This window comes from Nyctibius grandis, chromosome 27, assembly GCF_013368605.1.
Source record: "Nyctibius grandis isolate bNycGra1 chromosome 27, bNycGra1.pri, whole genome shotgun sequence".
In the NCBI taxonomy this organism is placed as follows: domain Eukaryota; kingdom Metazoa; phylum Chordata; class Aves; order Nyctibiiformes; family Nyctibiidae; genus Nyctibius; species Nyctibius grandis.
Genome location: NC_090684.1, coordinates 1,401,781 through 1,419,450, shown reverse-complemented (window position 1 = coordinate 1,419,450; position 17,670 = coordinate 1,401,781). Strand labels below are relative to the sequence as shown.

Here is a 17,670-nt window from a genome sequence, read left to right as displayed (position 1 = left end):
ATAACCTGCTCGTGTGCAGAAGCTACGTAAGCTATGGAGAAGGCAGCAGAACAGAGATCACTTATGCCTCTGAAAACAGCAAACAATTGGCATGAGTTCTGCAACACCAACAAAGAGCGCGGTGTTTGCTCACCGGTGAAGGACCACCATTCTGCATGTCTGGTAGTTCCTCTCAGCATACAACATCAAGACATGTCCTGGAGAAAGTCCATTAATGTGTAAGATGTGCAATCTTAATTCTACACAGTCTAACAAAAAGCCATCAAATAGTAATAACTCCAGCTTCCAGCTTGTGTTATATTTGAACTGGTGACCTTGAGGAGAAAGACATTATCGAACCCTTGGGCTACTTAAGTCATATATTGATAAGAGATTTGTCGCTTCATGTCCAGAGCTGTTGTGTGTAGGTACTGTTAAACAGCCAGGGACTTCTGTCCCGGAGAACCTGCATTGCAGTGATGAAGCAACTCCCTTAATGTAGACGTAAAAGGCATCTTTAGTTAGAATTCAAAGAACAACAAATTATCATCAGGTACTATTGAGCATGAGGCAAGGAAAATAAAGTGTGATGAGCTGCTTCGTAAAGAAAGTGGCAAGAAAATTTGGTGGTAGTGCTGTAGTTTCCTTGGGCTATACCACAGCTTTTACTCGTTATGACCTTCCAAAGGGAAATTTGAAGACTAAAGGCTCTATTTGGAAGAGCAGCGAGGTCATGCCCTTTCTGTACACTTATCAAGGGGAAGCTGAAGCAAAAAATCCCATTTTGGTTCTGCTTATGCGAGAAGAGCCGTTAGCAGGTGACAGCACGGCAGGAAACGCAAGAGAAGTGAGCAGGGAAAGAACATCACTAATTCATACCTGCTAAAGACTGGCTTAAAAATAAAGCAGTACTGTTAGCAATTCAAAATCCTCTCTGTCTTTCTACAGTCTTTATAAGATGACGTGTTTTCCATTTTTTACAGAGGTAAGTTCAGCTAGCTCTGAAACAGCTAGGTAAGGCCATTCTGCAACCCACATACAACCCACAGACGCATTTTCTGGCGAGAGATGCAAAACAACATAAGAGCAAGCAGTTACACGAACTTGAGCAACCCCTTCTATAACTGCTTACAAGACATGCTATATTTTTTCTTTTATTTTTAATGCCCAGAACCTGGAAAAGAACTGGAATATCTTTCCTAAAGGACAGTATGTATTTTTTATATCGTGTCCTGCACCCAAGCCTTCAGAGACAAGCCATTGAGTGACCTTCACTGTTGGAGACAGGCAAGCTGAGACAGAGATGGTCAGGGAGCCCTGACAGCTCAGGCTGGGCACGTATGCTCAGACCGGGACGGGAACAGGGCATGTAAAGCTGCACGAGGGAAAGGGAATCAGCCTGCGAACAGGACAGAGTGACACGGGGACAGCCGGGAGGGCTGCAAAACACTGATGACTCCCAAGAACTGCGCAACCATTTTATGTACTCGGGTTTACAGAAGCAAGTGCCACGTCGCTAATTTGCATTTCTTATGACAGCCGCCTCACAGAAAATGTACTTAAAGCAAAGCCAAGCCAACAGACACAGTTACTTCCCTTGGTTATGAACAATTTCACTTTACTGCTTCATGTGTATAAACTCAGAGCAGAGCGAGACCTGCATGGGAAGGCAAAGAACAGTCTCTAATTGGTCTCTAACCTAAATCATAAAAAGACCTGTAATTACACTGCTCGGAATTAACACAGAGGGCTCCTAAAAAAGTCCATTTTTTAAGTGAATTTATACTATTATAAGACCTGTCGCTTCTGAGTAATAAAACCAGAGATGTTACGTTAGGCTTCGTGCTATCCTGTTTGCTCAGATGGTGCTTATGCCAGCTGTATCCAGCAAAAAAGCAGTTTTCAATTTATTTTTATTGCTCCTCTCTAAAAGCATTCCCTTACAGGAATATTACACTGTATGAAGTTTCAAACCACCATCGGCAGTTTATTTGCTTGTTTTGCTGGAATGGAACAAACAGTTATTCGCAGTAACTGTTATTACAGCTTCATGCGTGCAACGCTGCATTTAAGGGTCAACGCCTGTTTGCTCAGTGCACCCCACTTTTTCTCCCCCAAGGGGTTCGGCCTCTGCTTCAAGAAATGAAGTGGGTTGAAACTTTACTTTTGGTCTTACCAGGTTGTATACATGGGCACTTTTGGTAATCTGTTTGATGAGATTCCTCAGTCAGCTAGGGAAATTGAGGGAAGGTCTAGCACGGAGCTGTATTAGTTGACCAGCAAAATATTCTAACCAAAATGAATTTTTGTTATGCTTTTTAAAAAACTATTTTCATAAAAGCATTGAAAAAAGTTTCACTTGAACTGGCACTCTGAATTTGCCAAAATCAGGTCAGAATTGGTGCGGGTTCCTCGTGCAAGAAGCTGGTGTCAGTGGTTGGATCTTTTAATTCTTCAGCTTGTGGAGTGCTGAACAAAGTAGTAATTAGATAATTGTCTTTGTGTTGCTGTTCAACAAAGCATCATCTTTCTGACCTAATGGTGTCTCACGGTCTTACTTCCAAGGTAAGGGAGGTGTGGTGCAGCTTGCAGATAAAACCATGTATTTTAACTGATTATTTTATAACATCTGAGCCTCAAATAAACCCACTTGGATAGAAGGTATAACAAAACTGTGCTTTTAACCCAATTTACAAGATGACATTGGAATACCTAACCTGGTCGAGTACAGCGTATCCAACTATTAAACTTGGATCCAGAGAAAATATATAAAAGAATGCTTTTTTTAATGCCCACACTGGGATTATTTTTCCAAGTTATTATGTGAAGTGCAGAATCAGAGCTAGCATTCTGTCCTGACCAAACTGGAAAGTTATACTAAGAGTAATTGCTGCCCAATAAAAGAAGTAGAAAAATATACATCTAGGTCCTCTTTTCTAAGCCTTTAAATTCTTCCATGAACTAATCTTTTCCCTGTGGTGTTGGACTCAACAATTTGATATTTTATTGCTTTTAGGGTCAGAAATTCACTCGCTATATTATCAACTCAAGGTAAAAAATTGGAAGAAAAGATTTGTGTCTTCTTTGGACAGTAAAGCCAACAAATCTCTTCCACTGCTTGGTTAGAAAATACAATTAAGTGGACTGTAGTGGACTCTTGAAAGAAGATTGTCTGGATTGAGATGTGAACAGCCTAAAAGCCAACCATGTAAAAATCAATCCTTCCCAGTCCTTTGGGATATGACTTTGGGAAAAAGTTTGCTCGGATTTTCCTATACTCTGTGTGTGTGTGTGTAATTCTTAAAGCAATCAATATAAGTCCCTGAAATGAAAAATTGAACCTATCAAAGCCTGGAACATCTCACAGGTGAGGAGGGTTTGCACAGGTTTTCTAGGCTGGCTGTCAGATCTAATCCTCAGAGTCCTTAGCCTGACAAAGAGTGGCTGCGATACAGATTACTTAAGGTGGGCTTAGCTTGCCTCTCTGCCCTGAGCCACCCTGCCCTGCGAGCTGTGTGCCCTCCGAGGGTGGGAGACCTCCACGGCAAAGCCAAGGGACTGGTACCCACACACCACCACCGCTCACAGCAGCGCCCTGGGAGCAGGGCTCTGTGGGGGGCAGGGGGGCTTGGGTGCCCCTCGATTGGAGCCACAGCCATCCCCAAGGGTGGTCTGGGTGGGGGGAGCCTGGGAGCACCCCCAGGTTTGGCTGCTGGCAGGTTAGACACCAGGAAGCCAGAGTCATCGAAATTATCTAAAGATGGTGGGGTTGGCAAGCCTCTTTATATATGAAGAATATAAAGTGAGGAAAAAAATGATCTAATGGATTCTGGACAGCACGTCCCAGCACACAGTGAGGACGAGGCTCCACGGGTGAAATCCCAAGCCCAACAGGCATCCTGATGTCAACGACGCCAAGCTGCACTCTTGCATTTCATTTACCTGTTCTACTCGCGAGCACCTAGCAGAGTCAGCACCAGGATCCAGCCTCCAGACGTTGCTCTAACGCAAATTATAAATAAGGATAATGATGATGAATGTCAAGAACCCTGTCCTCAGGCTCTCACCTTCAGAAGTGGCAGACCCAGTAATCTCTCTATTATGAGCTTGGACCTTTCATATTCAGACTGCACTTCAGGCTGCGCTGCTTCAGCCATACCACATTTTATGAATCATCAGTTAAATATATGTAAAAATCAATTACATTATATCAGTGTGCCCTGCCTCTTAACTGATGTCATCTGTCATCTTTCTAATGATCCAGAAGATCTGGAAATAATTAAAAATAGCTCTTGAGGGTCCAACCTTGTCTTTCTTTTTTCTTTTATGAAAGAGGAATCTCATCTTCCACTAAGATATGACATTCTGAAGCAGGGCAGCAGTGGTTTAATGATGAGATTATTGCCAGGGGAAACAGAGTCAGCACTGCAGCAGGACAGTCTGCCTTGATTCATCCACTCACTTCATTGAATTTTGAGGACCAGGGGCTTCACTGGGAGCAGGGCATTTCAGAAAATGCAAACCAACGTGCATTAACAGGAATTGTTGGACTGGTTTGAAGGAAGTTATATCATGTAGACGGTGTCACGTATAACCAACGTGGGGGACAATACCAAATGATACCAAATGAGGCCAAGGAAGGTGAGCTCTTCACATTAGTGCTGTGGAAGAGTCAACCTTTGTTTTGCACAATACAGATCAAATCTGGCTGGCATCTGGCCCCTGATACACGAGTACAGCAACACATTGAAGTTCACTAGCCCACAGGTAACAGGGTCTGCAAATCTAGTGCCAAATTTCCTTTTATGCCTGATACACTTCCCTCTTCTCCCGTGGTTTCGGTGAGATTGCACTAATCCAAGAGCACAATGTACGTTATATTCAGGCCTGTGCAAGCATTTCTTGAGTTTCTGGGTTACATCACAGTGCTGTTACCAGCTAGACAGAAACAAAGACCAAAAGACTGAACAGAATGGCTTCCCCAAGCCTATTTTCCTATTGCTTGGATAATAAATATAGTCATGAAGAAGAAAGGACACATACAAATGGCTGGTATCAAAGAGCTGCTCTTTAATGCCAGCCAATAATGTCATGGTCCTCAGTCTTCCTAAATTTAAATGATTAGCAATGACCAAGCTCTGCTCTCTCTTGATGCATCACTTAACCCCGTAATCAGAAAATCTATCCCATTCTTGGTCTTAGATTGATGATGTCACATTAAACTTGGCTTTTTCCACCAGACAGAGCAATCATGTTGGAGCAAGCCAGTCCTGAGCATAGCTGCCACGTGCCCATCACGAGCATGATTAATATTATCAATTCTATTGGTAAGCGAGCAGCACATCTCAGAGTCTACTATATTTAGGACACACTAAGATGCCACAAATAGATTTTTTGCAAAGAATAATTTCATTAACCTCTTTAATGTTATAACTTATCACTTTTTTTTAATTTAAATAAAAGCAATAAAAAAAATCATTGATTTTCTCTCCTGGAAGAAACTTTTTCTTATGGCAGCTGTAGCTCTGCATGCACAGAGTCCTCCTCCTCCCTCCCACGCAGTCAGATGTCACTTGGCCCATGGCTGTGCCACCCCAGTATGTCCTGGACTGTACTCTGTGCAGCCTCTTTGCTGTTTATTCCTTTGGTTTAGTACCTGGACCTATCAGCTGTACCTGATATTTTCAACAAGACTATTTTGATTTTTCACATTTCAGTTGGTAAATGCAGCTGCTGCTGCACCAGTTTCCCTTCCTTACCACATACTAAGAGTGTATTTACCATACGCCTTTCTTTCCTTTAGTGATTTACACTTTCCTGCCAAAAGATGTACATTGACTCAATTCTTTTACTTCTTTGTCTTTCTAAAGTGATGTTTGAATTGGGAGCTGCTGGAGTCCTCATTAAATTTGCTTTTCATTTCATAGCAGGTTATTAAGGGACTGTTTGTGGAGCCTATGAAATATCCCGCCTCAGAGGTCTAAGTGTTGCTTAGACAAAGATTTGTCAGAAACATTTACTGGGATTTGGTCCAGCTTGGGACGAGCAGGCAGGTCCCTCTGGGCTCCCTCCAGCCCTGTTTCTGCAATGGGATGAGCCTCCCACCAGAGCCCAGCCAGCGGTTTTCACTGAGTGATTGACTGTCACTTAGAAGGGACTGATGACCAGCCAACCAAGGTCTTCTGCTGTACTTCCACCAAAGGATGCGTTGCCCTTAAAAATCCCAAGGCAGTACTCTGGCGAGGATGGCTGCAGGAGCCAGCAAAGCAGAACCCAACAGCTGAACGAGAAGAACCACAGCAGAGCAACCCCCTCCTCAAAACAGAGCCCGAACCCTTCCTGTTCAGATGAAAGGAAAAATGCACCATGTCAGGAAGACATCCTCCTGGAAGGTCTTCCCATTTGTTTGACCATCAAACATTATTATTTTGGAAACACAACGTAGCTTTGCTTTGGAAGATAAATATTTGAAATTGTACCAGGTACGAAAGCCTGGGAACTGCTCAGAGTGACAACAGCAGAAACAGTAATTTGCACAAATTACTCCCTCCAGCGTAACCGCTTCCAGAGAGGTTTCCAGCTCGCAGCGCAACGTCTCTGCTCGGAGCCAGGATCAATCGCTCACCCTGGAGTCGCCTGGGAGGTTTTGTTCACAAATGTGAAACTCCGTTTGGGGCAATTCTAAGAGCAGACATTTGTTACGCAGTACAATTAGCTTAACTGCGCTGAGTTTTGCTTCCTCCTTCAGCGTAAGCCTGACTCTCTTTAATTTTGGCTTAACTCCGGAGAGCACTCCTAACAGATTGCTTCTGACAGAACACATTTCCAAGGAGCAGCTCACAACAGAAATCCACTGCTACAATGTGAACTAAGAGGTGAATATTAGAAGGGAGAAAGGTTATTGTTCTTACAATATTTGTCCATAAATCTCCACGATTTACAGACCGGTGCCACTCTGCCTTACTGGGAAGGTTGTGCTGCCAAACCCGATACATGTTCACCAGTGCGGCTGTACCCCGAGTCTGTCAACAGCTTGACTTGTTCTACAGAGCTGTTGCAATGACGTAGCATAGTGATATGTACATTTATATATGTTTGTTTCTTTTATCTTTTTATTCATCCTGTGATAAAAGAAAAGCCAAAGAAACAGCTTTTTTTTTTTGAAAGCCATCTGGGTTATAAAGCCTGACTTCAAATCAGGAGTGACCTTTTGTTCAACAGCCAGCAATGTAAGAACACATAAAAATGTCTATTTAGATATTGGTGGGGAAAAAGAAGTTCATTGATTTTCTTAGTTTGCTAAGCTCCAAGGGTTTTTAAGAGGCATTTGTTTCTGCAGAAGGAGACAGCACTGAGGGTGCGGAAGGGCATTCTTTATTTACAGAAAAAACTTAAAATTCAGTTTCAAAATGGATGAGATGCCTGCTTGATACAGCACGTGGGTTCCTCCTAGAATTTCACTGGCTCGGTCATCATTAGGATACAGAAGATTTGTTAAATTAAATGTTCCTTGTCCCATCTACCCAGAAAAACACTTCTTTTTGGTGGATGTTTGTGTTCTTAACCCTTTGTTGTAGGAGACAAAGTGTCCTAGGAACAGATTTGTTGATGATTCGCATGAATATTGCTGCCAGGAAGAGACAGATTCTTAAACATTTGCCAGAGACTGCACAAAAGAGGACGAGAAAATTACTACTTATTTCCAGACAACTTTTGGTTGAGTTTGGACACTATTGCTCCATTGCTACCCAGTTCTCACACTTGTTGTTCTACAGGTGACTCTTAATATTCGTGTCACAGCAGCTCTTGGGCAGGACCTGGGAGAGCAGGGTGTCTGTGTACGTAAGAGAAAGGGAGGTAAGAGGTAAAATGCATTAAAGTCAAGATCACAAGACGGACTGAGTCAGAGAACAGAAGAAATTCCCTCCTCTCACGTGGGGAACCAAAGCACAAAGAGGTACGGTGATGCGCAGCTTTGCTGTCTGTTTGTACTTGGCTTTCACGTCTCCATCCCAGACAAAGAAACTTCCCATTCACCCTGGCAACACCTACAAGGTACAAACCTGCTTCAGGGGCTCTGCTGCCCCAGCGTCAGCACAAGGCACGCCTAACAGAAGCTCACAATTAACCACCACATTTAGACAGACATAAATCATCCAGGGATTCGACAGTTTATGTAGAGGCATAAATTTCTCATTGCCTATTTGTTTATTTCCCCGAGTGTTCTCAGTTCAGCTGGTTCGCCAACACCAGGATAATTTATTGAAAGCTCAGCAAATAAATCTAGATTTGAATCTGTCAGAGGCAACCTCTGAAACAGAAGAGCTCTTCAGAGAAAGCTGCGGGGTGCCAAGTGCTGCTCCGCTCCCACCAGTGCTGGCACTGCCAGGCTGGACCGAGCGCGGCACCCGCAGAGGGGGAGCCTGCAAAACCACCCCTGCTGCCTTCCAGAACTCCTGGGGCTTCGGAGAATGGAGATAAACAAAGATAAATCCTAAAGGCTTGTACACATTGGCTAAGGGGCCCCTTACTGGAGAAGGGCAGGGCTATCTCCAGCTGCTTGGAAGAGCCAAGCTGTACACTGAGCTAGAAACACCACCTCAGGCTCAGGAGGAATCAGCCCAGTGTTTCTTCGTTTGAAAGTGGCGTTTGATGGCTACTGAACGGCTCTGCTGCCTGGAACTAGCAAAGTACTGGATTTATACCTCCTTTCAACGACTGGAAAACTCAGAACAGACAGTAAGAGACTTGGTTTCAGCCCACAACCCGAGTATCACGGAGCGTATCTGTAGTGCTGCAAGTTCTCATTGCTATACAGGTGAAAGCAGCCACTGCAGCAGAATTTTTTCTTGTTGAATGCATTAACTAAAAACCCAGATAAGAACAGCCTCAGTTTAGCATGGAGACAGAATCTGAATCAAATCCAAACTTCGCATTTGATCCCCATCACTCTGATGCACTTCAGATTTAGGCTAGGCAGAGGGTATTAGGATGCGGGTATTTAATGGATGATGGCTCGGAAAGGGACACACCACTGGAGTGAGGACACTCTCCCCTGGAAACATCTGTCTGTACTGCATGTGTGACACCTCCAGGGGTAAGATGAGGGAGACTTAAAGGAATGAAAACACAGAGTACAGAAAAAATAGGAAAAGAAATAAAAAAGACCAAGAAAATATTTTATCATTTGTTCTGCTGCTGTACATCGGATTGCACTGGGAAGAAATAGATCATATCCAGGACTTCCAAATGCCCTGCAGGGGAGCAGGGAGCCTTAGCAAGGTTAGCACAAGGAACAGATGCCTTTTTTTAGGATGAGTGGACTGGGGCTCCTGCGTGGCTTTGAATCAGGAGGTAGTATCTATATTCAGCAAAAGACCTCCCGCATTTCCAAACTGCATAACCCCAGCTCACCTCCAGTTTGAACTCCTCCATCTTCACATCTGAACCGAGGCATTGAATTGGCATTAATGCCAGACATGGGGAAAATCCCAGTGGAGTGAGTGACCTGAACTGCATTACAAAGGTGGGAGGATAAGAACCTCTTTGAGGAAGAAGATTAATTAAATATGATAGCTACACCATTTCCCATCCAAGGAAATTTTACATTCCATGGGAACATGCTGCAGAATATTCTCAAAGGTTTGATCTTTCTATGCAGAAATCCAATTTATTAGAAGCATTCTTCTTTATGAAAATATCTCTGGGCAGGATTTCTGTGTGGGTTTGGTAAGCAGTAAGATAGCTAACGCTCTGGATCAGATCTCATCTGGTGTGAGTCACCACATCTCTGTGCATTTTAATATACTGCAGGGATTTCTATGAAGCTTAGGCCAGTTCTTTGTCCTTTCTCTAGGTGGGCTGGAGCTCAGCTTTGTGCCTACCTGCAGAATGCAGCATTCCCTGCTTTTTACATGTTTTCAGAGCTAACATCATTTTGCTCTGTCTTTTTTGGCGCTATTAGATCTGGCTGTTGTGTAGGCTGGCTATGACAACTGCAAATATTTTATCTCAAGCATAAGACAAAAAAAATCACATAACCCTTGTTGGAAGTGTTTCCTGATGGCAGGAATTCTTTCCCTGGGATTTGACTCCTGTTAAGCCTGTGCCCACACAGGATCTCCCTTACTGGGGCTCAGGGCTGTAGAAAGGTGATATATTGCAAACCTCGGTACTTAACTCATCAAAAACACTTGAGGTAAATGGGACCTCTCCCAGCTTCACTCATGAAGGGTGAATTTTTCACAGCTGTAGCTTAGGAGGCCAAGTTTCACTCTGATTTTCAATAAGTAGCTTCCAAAAAACTTTACCCATGGACTTGAACACCCCCAGCTACTGTTCAGCATCAGTGCTAATACAACGCAATTTGTCCCTTCTTGGAAGGGTAAAATAACTAATTTCTTTTCAGGTAAACTAACAAATCTTGGTGATTTCAGTTACCCACAAACATTTTCTTCAGCAAGATAAGAAAAGAGAAGCAGCTCTGAGAAAGCAGTTGCTCAAAATGATACAGTGTTACTTCCAACTCGGATTTAAAACACTCTTTTTTTCTCTAAACTTATAGAAAGAATATGGCACTGAAATCACAGCAGATCTATCACTCATGTTTTCTAACAAACAAACGAAAAAGTGAATTTTGTCCCAGACATTTCTTGAAAACTTACATTTCCTAGACAAGCTCAGTTTAAAAAAATAAAAATGAATACATATTAGATCAGCTGTATTTCATTTTCGACTCGGTATTTCAGACTTGGCCAGTTTTAGGCAGATTAAACTCACAGTATTGGATCCCTCCCGAGTTTAAGGGTCACGCAGTTGACCCACTGAAAGGCCATGGATTATGAAATCAAAATGCAGTTTCAAGGAGGAACTGCAATTGCAATGCCAGTTCATAGCACAGCCTGCTCATTTTCTGCTTCTGAAAGCCTCCATTTATTTTTCCCAGTGCAGAAGGAAGGCATGCCTTTAAGCTGTGAGTACTTTGGTGAATCTGAGCACCTTCCAGGCTTAGAAAGACAGCTAGAATGAGCTATCTGAAGTGATTTTAGAAACAATAGGAATTTGAAGTGTTTCACATTATAGCAAGCAAAATGAATTTTCAGGTTAGTAGGTAAAGCTTAAAATTCTCACAAAGGCCAAGCGCTGCGTTCAAGATGTTTCAAGGTACTTAAGTTTCTATCACCAGGTAAAACCAGTGGGAGCTGGAACCTGTCCTGATGGCATTCAAGGCACAAGAAAAGAGCTTATTTCCTCCCGCTCATAAGAGCCACAGACAAAACGCTGTTGTCCACGAACAGCCACTGTCTTTTCCACCTTTGGAAAAGTGGAGCAAACACGAGGCTTTATAGAAAGTGGCAGGTTCTTAATTATTGTTATAATTTATTTAGTGTTTACTGACAAGAGCTCAAACCTCTTTTGCAGAAGGTGCTGCACACAAGCTATTTTAAAAGACAGCCACTGCCTCTGAGTGCTCCTCTGAAGAAAATGGACACTAGTGACCTCAGCAAATTATTTGCTAAAAGTAACTGATCAAATTGCCTTTCCTTACAAGTTTCTTTCTTCTCTCAGACTCTCCAAGATCAAGTCTTGATTTTCTCAGATGCCTCTACTCTCACATGCTCTGGTAGTATTTTTTAAACCAGTGGTTCAGTCACTCAGGGTTCTCCACAAATATAAACTGTTTTGATTGTATTACTAATTCACGATGTTATTCTTGCCCTATGGTTGAGTGTAACTACTGCTCATATGAATAATTTCTCTGACAACATTTAAAATTAATTTTCCTTGAAAGTCTCTAAACACAACTTTGGAAACGAAATGCCAGTCTCTCAAGTTTGATTACATGATGGGCTGATCAAGAAGCTCTGAACTTCATCTCAGCCCGGAGGATATTTCATTAATTTGTAGATTTTTGAGGCCAAAATAGCCTGAAATTATTGCATCTAACCTCCTATGAAACATTGGCTGTAGATTTTCATCCTCTCTCACCATTTCTTTGAAGTTATCTACAACCAGAAAATTAGATGAACATGAGAAGCAAAACTCTAGCAGGTACCCTGGGGATCATGGAGAGTGGTTCACTTCTCGTATGACCTTCACTGAGTCATTTCTGTTCTCCATGTCTCAATTTTCCAATCTGTAAAATGGGCCTCTCTCTCCTCTGTAAGGCGCAGTGAAAGCTTCAAACGAAAACTAACAAATACTGCTCCTCCAAACCTCGTTAGTCCTGTTACAGCCTCATCTTTACACTCTCTGCTCCCAGCTACCAAGCAAGCTCTCATCCCATGACACTCAAAACAAAATTAAGCCAAGGTTTTGTTCTCCAGCAGACATGCTGTAATTAATAAATTACTCAGTGGAAGAGAATCTGGGGAGGAAAGTGGCATTATGGCATTTCTTTCTGCCAGGCTGACCCAGGGAAGGGGCTCTGACCAGGCTCACTGGCTGTCACTGCCAGCAGGGCAATTCCCACTGCAATGATAGGCATGAACACGGCTTGAAATGAACGAAAACCAAACAAAAAATCCCCTCCACAACACTCAAATGCTTTACTTAAATTACTTTCCTTTAAAAAAAAAGAAAACCACAAGAAATAGAGAGGCAGAAATATTCTAACTGCATTTCACAGCACACACCATTATACAAAAGGGTATTTAACCTGGATGCTGAGGGGTCACTCCCTTCTGTAAGTATTTGCATCGAGAGGAGTTTGTTTCACCCCAAGTCAAAGGCTAACTTGGCCTCACCATGCAAATGTATTTAAATGAAATGTATCCAAAGCTGCTAAATTATATTCACAGGAAATAAAGTCCATAGTCTGCGAGTGTGTGCTTTGTACTCTTGATTGAAAATTGTTTTTGTGTGACAGAGAAGGTGCTTAAGAGAGTAAAAAAAAAGATCATTCAGTGAGTTAGAAAATGACTCCAACCTCTAGACCCTGTCAAACTAAATATAAACCAAACAAACTACGGCAAACAAATGAATTATTTAAAGAGGCAGCTTATACATCACATCAGAAAACACGGCTGTGGAGCCTGGCTGCTCTGCACTCACCAGCTCTCTCCACACGCAGACGTGGGCTCCCGTGCCAGGGCCACCCTCCTCTCGCCCGGCGCCCGCTGCAGCACCGCAGACCTGCTCTCTCCGGGGTTCCAGCAGCGGTGGAAGGCGCAGCCCCAGGCTGCAGCTCTGCCAGGAGCCGTGCCTGGCTACGCGCTCGACTCTGTTACTGACTACAGACCCAACCACCTCGCCTGCCTTTTGCCCTTTCCTCACACCTCATGGTCTATTTTTATCCTTCTTACTGCAAGAGCGCAGTCAGTCTCCAGAGCCATTACAGAGCCTGGTGCTCCCCAACAACCAGCCAGCCCTGCCGGACTGCATCTCTGCTGGGCCTCCCACAGCCCCCCGAGAGCCCCAGCCCGGGGAGGCTGCTCCTGCCCAACACCTCTGTGCTGGGAGCCTGTAACCCTGAGCTGACCTGCTAGGAGAGGAGCTGTGCCTGCGGCGTGGGGGTATTTCAGGGCAGAGCCAGCTGATGGTCATCTGAGCTCGCAGGGAGCGAGGTGCTGGGTTCCAGCTGGGAGCAATGATGTCCTGCTGGGAGGACCCCATCCTTCCCCCATCCTTGCACACCCTCTGCGTAGGGACACCCCCACTTCCAAGGGGGCGACGCAAGCACTAATTGCATGATAATATTGGCTCTGTCTCCTGAGCAAAAAAGCACATGGTGATGAATGAGACAACTGCTGTACTCCCGGCCCTTTGGGTCGCACGGGGTGACTGAGGGTCCGTGATCCGTTAAGCATTCAGTCACCCTGACTGCCACCGTGCTCTGCGGAGTGTGACTGTGCTCCGGTTACTCCTACCGCAGCTGTCGAGGGTGCCAAAAAATACCAGCCTGCTGCTCCCTGCGCTTCACAAGATCTGCTGGGGCTCGGCGAGGTGAACTGTGGGGAGATGCAGGAGCCCAGGGCAGAGAGGAGGAGGAGAGGACTCTGCATTCGGGGGCAGCGACATTAGCAGAGCTCGAATCCCACCGCACTCCTCTCTGCTCGGTGGCAACGTGGAGTCCAGAGCCCTGGTCCACGGCAACCTGAAAGCTCAGATTTTTGTAACTTTTACTCACTACTGCACTAGGATAACTGAACTGCTGACCTAGCTGTGAAATGCTCCACATCTCGTAAATTACCAGCCCTCACAAGCCATCTCATAGTATCAGAAATGCTGAGGATAAGGAATACCCAAGATAAACAGCTAGAAATAAATAATCAGTAAATGCAACATATAGAATAGATGGAGTAAAGATATAGAGTAAACAGAGAGAGGAGGTTAATTTTTGTTCCCTTACGCAAAGGAACACCAAAAATAAACAGAAAGAGGACATATCTAAGGAAAGAAAAGCATAATCCAAAGCTTGCTGAATTCAACAGAAAGATCCCTCTCTGCTTCAGCAGCTTTGAGCCAGAAGATAAAGGGAAGACACCAGAACCTGGGCTGGGATAAAACATGCACCAGATGCCAGATTTCTTCTGGTGGCTGTCGGGGTGACGGGTCACTGACGATGGATTGCAGAGGAGGAGCCAAGAGCGATGACAGAGGTCTTCTGGCTCAGGGCCAGGGGCTCTCAAGAATTTGGCTGAGTTTAAAGGCAAACATTCGTGCAGTGACTGGGGTAACTTGTCTATGCCAGCCTGTTTATCAGGACAAAAATCCCTGAATGAAAAAACACAATCTCTATTACATGCTTGTGTGTAGCATTAATAATCTGCCAGAGAAGATGACAACATTCCTGATTAGAAAAAAGGAAAGAAGAAAGGTCTTTGGGTAGATTTATTCAGCGCTGTTAATCCAGACTTCCCGTAGTTTGCTCAACATTTACCTAATATTAAGCAAACCTTCCTGAACAGGCGGTGCCTGTGAATTAAAATGCCACCCAAAAGGGAGAGTGTAGGGGAACTGGCTGAAGATTCATGTCCTTGTTGCTTAGATGCTGGAAACAATATTAATGCACATAAACATTGATCAGAGCAGACACAGAAATCAATCTGTAGGTTCCTCGCTAACTGGAACAGGGACAAGGGGCGGCAGTACCAGGGAGCGAGCACCCGCGTACGCAGCCGAGCGAGCGGGGAACACGGTCCCCCAGGAACAAGCAGACCTGGGAGGAAGACAGCAGTTAACGCTGAACAAAACGTGGAAGAAAGAGTAGCAGGAATTGCCCAAACCTGGCACCTAGAGCTGTGTTGCCGTAAATGGTGTGTGCAGTGGAGATAAACACAAAACCCCCCAAAAGCCAGCCAGCTAAAACGCAACGTGCACCTCTAATACACTCTTCATTAGCACAAAGCCATAACACCATCAGTTTCTGTCAACAAAACATTAAGACAAACTGATCTCTGAAGGAAAAGAAAGCTGTCTGAAAAGCTTTTAACTTCTTAAATAAAACATCTACAAATTTCTGACCAGCTAATATAAATAATTCTAGGTCTGAATTTCCCCACAGAAAAACCCTCATATTTTAAGCATTTCATTTTGCAAATACATTGTTTACTTCAATAAAATCTAGAGAGGAAGTAAAGAGTAAAGATTAGAATGGACATTTAAATTAAGCCATAACTATTTGGCATCCAATCTGTCCATGATAATAAGATGAGAATCTGCAGCTTCAGGAACTGTAGCATATACAGTTGCTGAGATTACGAGTCCTCATGCTTCAGGTTATGAAATGATGGAGGTCAGGAAGCAATTTTCTTGCATATATTGCTGACAGGCTAGAGACATTGCAGGAATTTTTGCATATTTTTTGAAACATCAGTTATAAGTCACTGTCAAGAAGAAGATCCCAGACAAGGTAGATATTACTTTTTATATAAATGAATTTCAAAAGAAGAGCTGCTTCTCCGGCTCTCACTGTGACAAAAGTCCTACCACAGGACAAAAACCTACGAACTACAAAAAAACAGATCACTGACCTAACTAGATGCTTACAGAGCAGTAGCAGCAGCTGACCTGTTTTCCATTGAGCAGAGCTCAGAAATGGGAGGTACACGAACAACTTCAGCTTTATGAGTTCAAGGCTACACACGCTCCCATCTCTTCCAGGCAATTACATCACTCAGATGGCTTCGCGACACGAAGCTTTAAAAACCAGCCGAGCCCACGGCTCTCCATGGGCTGCGATAAAGCCAAACCGTAAAAGCAACCGAACGTGGTGTAAGTGAGGAGCAGGCTCCTGCAGCCCGGCGTGCCCGGCAGCAAACACGGCCCCGCGGAGGCCCGGCACAGCCTCACCGGCGCCTCCAGCCAGCTCCAGCCTCAGGAAACGCAGCCCTGCATCCCCATCCTCGTCCAGCTCCGCAGCAGCCGTGGCACTCACCCCTCTGAAGAGCAGCTCTCCTTGCCATGGTACGAGGTTCTCCACACACGGCTGTGACCCTTCAGCGGCTCTGCCATAAGCATCTGCTGGGCTTCGGTGGTCCCCGCCGCGGGCGGCCCCCGGGGAAGGCTGAAGGCAACCTATGACCAGCTGGGAAGGAAAACGCTGGGGTTTACACCTGTGAGCATGGCTGTTTCTTTTTGAACAAAATAAACTGTACCACGAGAGTGGAAAACACATTACACTCTTACTTTATACCACTATTGCCTACTCATTTGGGAATAACTTACACCAGCACTTCCAGCGATGCACTGGGACAGCGGAGAAGCCCCCATCCAGCCAGCCGGGACGGCGGGGAGGAGGGACAGGCACCCCAGGGTCGCACCCGTCGCACTCCTCACCAAAACATGTATTTCAATTACACCACCAAGATGTGTGTGGGGGGGAATATGCTTTTGCAAGTAAAGGAATAATGGTTTATAAAAATAAATCTGTCTTCCAAGCGAAGTGAGTCATTCAGAGCAGCCTCTTCAACATGACAAACAGCTCGTAGAGCAAAACAAAGAGTACATCAGTCAGTCTCATTACCAAGACTGAATGTACTCTCCGAGCACTAAGAGGCACTTATGATTTATGCCTGTAAAAATCGATTGAATTTTATTGATTACAAAGATTAAGAAAAGAAAAAAAAAGGTTTGGTTAAACTTGGGGAACGGTTATATCTTCAGGTCTGAAATTAAACCTATCTGGAATACTGACAGCTTCCAGGCTGCCAGGCAAATTGATCAGGAGAAGTGTGGGCAAGTGTTTTATATGCAGAGCTGAGCGCTTCATATGGCAACATCAAAGGAGTTAACTTTGGTTTTGCACCGACTAAATTTATGTCAAATAAATCACAAAGTTAAAACCAAGGTCATTTATGACAACAAGATGGCAGAAATTCACCCAGCTGCGGAGAGGAAAAAAAAAGATTTGGCCGTTTTGGTTTGCATTTATAGTATTTAAGCACTTAGAAGCCTGATTCGTAATTGGTGCCAGATGCTCTCAATACACATAGGAAAAGACAGTCTTTGTTCCTATAAATTCATATTCTAAAAAAAGCGAGACAGTCAAAGGCTGCGGAAGTGAGCAGGATGGTTTCCCTCTTTGATAGAGGTGACGGCACAAGATTAAGCGACTCGCTGGGAATGGCAGGAAGGCTGTGCAGTGGTGGGACGCACCCCCGGGCCCTGCCCGCGCCAGCAGCAGCCTCCTCACCCCACGGCAGAGGGTCAGGGACCGCGGGAGCCGGGGACCATCCCCTGGGGCTGAGG

General features: G+C 44.4%; 1 protein-coding gene across 2 annotated transcripts in view; it reads right to left on the bottom strand.

Moving 5' to 3' along the window:
- Positions 1–16,465, bottom strand: part of PLXNA2 (plexin A2) — a 215,217-nt gene extending 198,752 nt beyond the window's left edge. Inside the window, exon 1 of one of the 2 annotated variants that reach the window (XM_068419454.1) lies at positions 16,358–16,465. The gene's annotated coding sequence lies outside the window, so the exon portion shown is untranslated. Of the gene's footprint in view, positions 1–13,032; positions 13,099–16,357 lie in introns of those variants that run through there. The other variant, XM_068419456.1, reaches the window with a different exon arrangement.
- Between the last annotated feature and the right edge of the window lie 1,205 nt (positions 16,466–17,670).